The sequence below is a fragment of the Giraffa tippelskirchi genome, chromosome 1, assembly GCF_054371585.1.
Source record: "Giraffa tippelskirchi isolate mGirTip1 chromosome 1, T2T-mGirTip1v1.2.pri, whole genome shotgun sequence".
Taxonomy (NCBI): Eukaryota; Metazoa; Chordata; class Mammalia; order Artiodactyla; family Giraffidae; genus Giraffa; species Giraffa tippelskirchi.
Window position 1 is genome coordinate 120140297 of NC_137275.1, and position 7101 is coordinate 120147397.

The following is a 7101-nucleotide window of genomic DNA, read 5'->3' on the forward strand; positions in this document are numbered from 1 at the left end:
TCCACACAGCTTAGCCCAGGGTTGCTGCTTCTGTTGAAGACGGTTGTCAACATCGACAGCAGGCTGTACCCTCAGAGGAGCTGCGTGACAACTGACCACTCAGGTGTCGCTGCACTGTGACATGTGAGTGGGCACAGACACCATGGGGCTGATGCTAGGGCACACAGGGAGTTAAAGAAGCATCCTCTGGATTTTGTGCAGTACCCACCCAGAAGTCTGCCGGCATCTCTGCTTGGGTACCTGACAGGTGCCTCTCGGTGATGTAGCCACAAGGGGATCCCGCGTCTCGGCTCCTCCAAGCCCTCCCTTCCTCGCTCTTCTCCAGGCCAGCAAACCACAGCCGTCCTGCCAGCTTTTCCAGGACAAAACCTCGACCTGTCTCCCTCCCACCTCACATCTCCCAGTCCACCTGGCGAGTGCAGTGCACGCCGCCTTCCACACCCGGAACCCGACCGCCTTGTGCCTGCTCCCCGAGAGAGGCTCTGTTCAGCCGCCACCCTCTCCTCCCACCCTGGGCATCTGCACCACCTTCCTCATCTGCTCACTCTTTCCACCCAGCCATCACAGGCTACACTGCACCTGGCTTGGTTCTTTTTCATGGGCTTGTGATCACAGCACAGTGCAAAGCTGTCTGGTGCCTGCTGCTTGCTCTCAAGAGTAAAATAGCCCTGTACGCAGGGAAAAGGCCCCGTCTCTCCAACACCACCCGTGATTCTCAGCCCTGCCCTCATCCACTGCAGCCGCAGCGGCATCTTTGTTGGACTCTGCATGCCCAGGGCCCCCACACCTGCTGTTCCTTCTGCTTGCGATGTTCATCCCCAGGCGCACGCAGGCCTGGACCCTCCATCTCTCTCCTCGAATGTTGCATCAAAGCCAGCCTTCTATGACTGACTTGGGGAAAAGAACAGGCCTGCCCACTCCCTCATTTTGTTTTGCTTAGTTGAAGTAGAGTTAATTTACATTGTTAATTTCAGGTGTCCGCTAAAGTGATTCAGTTATATATATACATTCAGCTGTGTATATAGAGAGATTCTTTTTCAGATTCTTTTCTCTTACAGGTTATTACAAAATATTAAGTGCTATATAGCAGGTCCTTGTTGGTTATCTGTTTTATACATAAAATAGATATAAAATAGTCTGTGTACGTTATATATATAAACTGAAAGTGTTACTTGCTTATTCATGTCTGACTCTTTGCCACCCCATGGACTATACAGTCCACAGAATTCTCCAGGCCAGAATACTGGAGTGGGTAGCCTTTCCCTTCTCAAGGGGATCTTTCGAACCCAGGAATTGAACCCAGGTCTTCTGCACTGAGGGCGGGTTCTTTACCCTCTGAGCCATCAGGCAAGCCCGTATATAAAGTAGTCTGTATATGTTAATCCCAAACTCCTAATTTTTCCTTCCTCTCCTTTCCCCTTTGGGAACCTTGTTTCCTGAGAGTCTATTTCTGTTTTGTAAATAAGGTCATTTGTATCATTTTTTAGATTCCATTTTGGTTTTCTCCATAGAACTTACTGATACACTCGACACTTGTTTTGTTTATTGTTTGTCTCCTTTAGTAAAATATAAACCCCTGGAGTGTTAGGACCTCCAGCTGATTCTCACTGTTGTGTCCCTGGACCTAGAATGGTGCCTGTAGGTAACAGGTGCTCAGTCAGCATGTGCTGAGTAAATGAATGAATGGACCTCTCCCAGGTGTGTGTTTATACCTGGAGGAGGTGACCATATGGATAAGGATGCACGGATATGAATGGTCATAGCAGCATAGTTTCCAAAACCTGAAAAGGACCTAAACAGTCATCCAAGATAGTGGACCTGTCTATGAGAGAGTGACTTCTTCTCCTTCAGTGAAGTGCCAGGAGCGGGACTCTCGCTAACGTCGGTGTCCTATCTGTTGTGTTTTGTGGCACTGCCATGCTGTTTCAGGTTCCAAAGAACACGGGGAAGGAGGGCCCAGGGGCCGTGATCCTGCGGTAACGTCCTGTGTCCAGGTGGGCAGGGGAGACACGGGTGTAAATTACCTTACTCTTTACTCACTGAAAAGTGTGGACTTTGTATCCCCTCCACTCTCTCAATTATGTATTGGTACTTTCTACAGCGGTGTTTCTGATGGATGGCACGTGTGACCCACAGGCACATCCAGAAAATGCCTCGAGTCTGCGTGTTAAACAGTGAGAATACAATACATTGGTGCTTATCCGTTTGCCCTCATGAGATACGAGTTTTTCTGGCTTGTTTTAGTTATATTTTAGAGCTTTTGAAAATCTTCTTATTTTAAATTCATGGTGTTCCTCAAAATACTACATGTATTTGCTCTTATGCCAAAGATCTTTTATGGTGTCATCCACACAGTTTACTGGCTGCCGAGAGTACAAAAACTTGTCTGTGATCCTCTTATTCTTAAGAATGTGCATGTTTAGACACAAATACACACACACACACACACACACACAGTACCGCTTTAGAATTAGCAGATGTCTGAAGATTAATGAGAATTGCAAAAACCAACTGTCTCCCCGCCACCATCTTATTTGGGTGACAAGAGCAAGCAGAATGGGACAGAACCCAAGGGAAATGACACCACTTAGTTGTAGTTTCCTATTGTCCCATTCTTAATGATCATTTCCTTTCATTCTTTCCATCTTCTTCCTTTCTCTGTACATTTGCGCTGAATTGAAAATTTTCATCTTTTACATTTGATCAGTACAATACATGTTCTCTGGGACACTGAACTGCCAGGGAACCAGAAGCCAAAAGAGGTGAGGCAACAGGGCAGCATCTTGAGTTTCACCGCAAAGACACAGACTTATCTCTGAGTCCTGCATTCCAAGAGCTAATAAATGACCAGGATACAACTTGCCATGCTGTTTGTCCTCTTCTCCAGTCTCTGTATTCTTTCTCAATCCCTGATTCCCCCCAGGATCGGCCCCCTTGTAATCTCACTTGAAAAGTTAGTCCTACCTCTGCAAGCCTTCACGCACTTGAAGACATCAGTACTAATCCTTCTGTGGACCTGTATGAACTCCTTAGCCCAAAAAACACTGCCCACGTTGTGTGGAGCAAGCCAGGCCTCCCTGTCCATCACCAACTCCCGGAGTTTACCCAAACCCACGTCCATCGAGTCGGTGATGCCATCCAACCATCTCATCCTCTGTCGTCCCCTTCTCCTCCCGCCTTCACTCTTTCCCAGCAGCAGAGTCTTTTCCAATGAGTCAGCTCTTCGCATCAGGTGGCCAAAGCATTGGAGTTTCAGCTGCAGCATCAGTCCTTCCAATGAACACCCAGGACTGATCTCCTTTAGGATGGACTGGTTGGATCTCCTTGCAGTCCAAGGGACTCTCAAGAGTCTTCTCCAACACCACAGTTCAAAAGCATCAATTCTTTGGTGCTCAGCTTTCTTTATATTCCAACTCTCACATCCATACATGACCACTGGAAAAACCATAGCCTTGACTAGACGGACCTTTGTTGGCAAAGTAATGTCTCTGCTTTTAAATAGGCTGTCTAGCTTGGTCATAACTTTGCTTCCAAGGAGTAAGTGTCTTTTAATTTCATGGCTGCAGTCACCACCTGCAGTGATTTTGGAGCCCAGAAAAATAAAGTCAGCCACTGTTTCCACTGTTTCCCCATCTATTTGCCATGAAGTGATGGGACTGGATGCCATGATCTTAGTTTTCCGAATGTTGAGCTTTAAGCCAACATTTTCACTCTCCTCTTTCACTTTCATCAAGAGGCTCTTTAGTTCTTCTTCACGTTCTGCCATAAGGGTGGTGTCATCTGCATATCTGAGGTTATTGATATTTCTCCTGGCGATCTTGATTCCAGCTGGTGCTTCCTCCAGTCCACCATTTCTCATGAAGTCCTCTGCATATAAGTTAAATAAGTAGGGTGACAATATCCAGCCTTGACGTACTATTTGGAACCAGTCTGTTGTTCCATGTACAGTTCTAACTGTTGCTTCCTGACCTGCACACAGGTTTCTCAAGAGGCAGGTCAGGTGGTCTGGTATTCTCATCTCTTTCAGAATTTTCCACAGTTGATTGGGATCCACACAGTCAAAGGCTCTGGCATAGTCAATAAAGCAGAAATAGATGTTTTTCTGGAACTCTCCTGCTTTTTCAATGATCCATCGGATGTTGGCAATTTGATCTCTGGTTCCTCTGCCTTTTCTAAAACCAGCGTGAACATCTGGAAGTTCATGGTTCATGTATTGCTGAAGCCTGGCTTGGAGAATTTTGAGCATTACTTTACTAGTGTGTGAGATGAGTGCAATTGTGCGGTAGTTTGAGCATTCTTTGGCATTGCCTTTCTTTGGGATTGGAATGAAAACTGACCTTTTCCAGTCCTGTGGCCACTGCTGAGGTTTCCAGATTTGCTGGAATATTGAGTGCAGCACTTTCACAGCATCATCTTTCAGGATTTGAAATAGCTAAACTGGAATTCTATCACCTCCACTAGCTTTGCTCGTAGTGCTGCTTCCTAAGGCCCACTTGACTTCACCTTCCAGGATGTCTGGCTCTAGGTACGTGATCACACCATCGTGATTATCTGGGTTGTGAAGATCTTTTTGTACAGTTCTTCTGCGTATTCTTGCCACCTCTTCTTAATATCTTCTGCTTCTGTTAGGTCCCTATCATTTCTGTCCTTTATTGAGCCCATCGTTGCGTGAAATGTTCCCTTGGTATCTCTAATTTTCTTGAAGAGCTCTCTAGTCTTTCCCATTCTATTGTTTTCCTCTATTTCTTTGCATTGATTGCTGATATACAGTATAATCCAACATAAAAGTGGCTTAAGCAAAAACGGAGTTACATTTCTCTCCTATAGGTATTTGTCTGGGGGCAGTCCAGATCTGATGTAGGCAGGCTGGAATGGCATCTCCACCCAGTCCTGCCAGCACCATCATCCTGGGATGTGGCTTTGATCCAAAGTGACTGTTTAAGGGCCAACCACTCTGTCCCCAACCCAGTAGAGGAAGAAGACAGGTGTACCCCTTGCTTTTAAGGGGTACCCATCACTTCTGCTTACATCTCATCAGCCAAAACTTATTCAGTCACACAGCTACAGCCAGCTGAAGGGAAGGAGGGAAATGCAGTGAAAAACTGCCCAGGTAGAACTGAGGTCCTGGTACTGAAGACATCCGAGTGGCTACAGGAGACAGCTGCGCTACGTACCGTGATGGGCTGAGTTGTGTCCCCTGGAAATTCACACGTTGTGTCCTAACCCCCAGCACCTCAGAATGTGACTGTAGTTGGAAAAAGGGTCTTTAATGGTGTGATTAAGATAAAATGAAGTCATGATGGTGGGCCCTAATCCATATGACCATTGTCCTTACAAGAAAAGAAGATTAGAACCCAGACATGCATGAAAGGGGGCTTCCCAGGTGGCTCAGCCGTAAAGAATCTGCCAATGCAGGAGATGTGGGCTCGATCCTTAAGTCGGGAAGATTCCCTGGACAAGGAAATGGCAGCCTACTCCAGTATTCTTGCTTGGACTATCCTATGGACAGAGGAGCCTGCTGGGCTACGGTCCGTGAAGTCTCAAAAGAGTCGGATGGGTCTCAGCGACTAAACAACAAAAACAATGCATAGAAGGAAGAACACGTGAGGACGCACGGAGAAGACAGCCGTCCACACAGCAAGGAGAGAGGCCTCAGGAGGAACTAGCCTGCTCACACCTTGGTCTTGGAGTTCAGCCTCCTCAAGGGTGAGAAGATAAATTCCTGCTGTTGGAGCCTCCCAGTCTGTGGGGCTTGGTTATAGCAGCCCTAGCAAATGAATACACTTATCTGTTGCCAGTTACATGGTGGCTTAACCACATAGGATGTCATAGTTGTTGTGGATCAGGAATCTGGGCACAGCTTAACGAGGTCCTTCACTCCCTGGTCTCCTGAAAGCCTGCCTTCAAGTATCATCTGCCTCTCACCTGAAAGCTGGACGGTGCAGGGATCTGCGTCCAAGCTCCTGTGACGTTGGCAGATTTAGTCCTCCCTGGGTTGCTGGCCACCTGGGCCTCCCACCCTGGCAGCTGGCTTCAAGAACATGTGCAAGCCAAGGGGGTATGGACGCCAGCTGCAGGGAAGGCTCAGTCCTCTGTAACGTAAACCCAGGAGCGCCACCCTTGCCCATTACACTGTTAGAGGTGTCAGTGAAAATTCAATTAAGTTAAAAAAGAATTTTATTCAAGCTAGGGGATATATGTATACCTATGGCTGATTCATGTTGCGGTCTGACAGAAAACAACACAATTCTGTAAAGCAATAATCCTTCAATTAAAATTTTTTTTAAAAAAATTGAAAAAAAATAAAGTGAAGATTATAACCCGGGAGACAAACTCTCAGACGCTTTGAGAGAGCCTGTTAAAAGCCCAAGGCATGATCCCATACAGTTTTGAGATAAAGGATTATACATCAAAGCTCACTAAGGATATAGATCAACTCAAGCAAACTGAGCAGTAAGTCATTACGACCCCCTACAGAGCTGGCCAAGAATGCTAATCTTGTAAGACATTGCACTGCTAGGTCAGAAGGAAGGAAGGTGGATCTTTGCAGGCCAGGCGTCTCTCCAGTCTTTGACGTCTGGTTAATGGGGAAGGAAGGCAGACAGCACAGAGAACTTTCCATTTAACTTCTTTTGTCTGACCTTAGTATGTAAACTTGAATCAGAAGCAAGCCACCAGTGACAGCCCACACTCAGGATACTGCCAACCACAGTACCTGACCGCCTGGAGCCCGGCCACTGTGGCCTGTCCTGTGGAGAAGGGCTGTTATCTCATACACAACATCAGGGAACCGGGGCCCCAAGGCTGGCGGCATGTTTCTCCGAGGTCCTTGCCCTGAAGGGGGCCGTTGCTGTTCCCGTGGGGACACGGTTTCCTGTGGCGGTGCTGGGTTTCCACTCACCTGGCTGCTTGGGGAAAACAGGCTCTGGAATCAGGTGGAGATGTGGCTTGTGGCCCAGAACCGGGGACTTCTCCTGGGGGCCACCCACGTGCCGCCCCTCGGCTTGCTCAGGGCCCCCCCTCCAGGTGCTGAGGCTCTGGAGCCCCGGGCCCGCCCACGCAGCCGGCCTCGGTCAAGGAGGGGGACACCCTTGGGTCAAG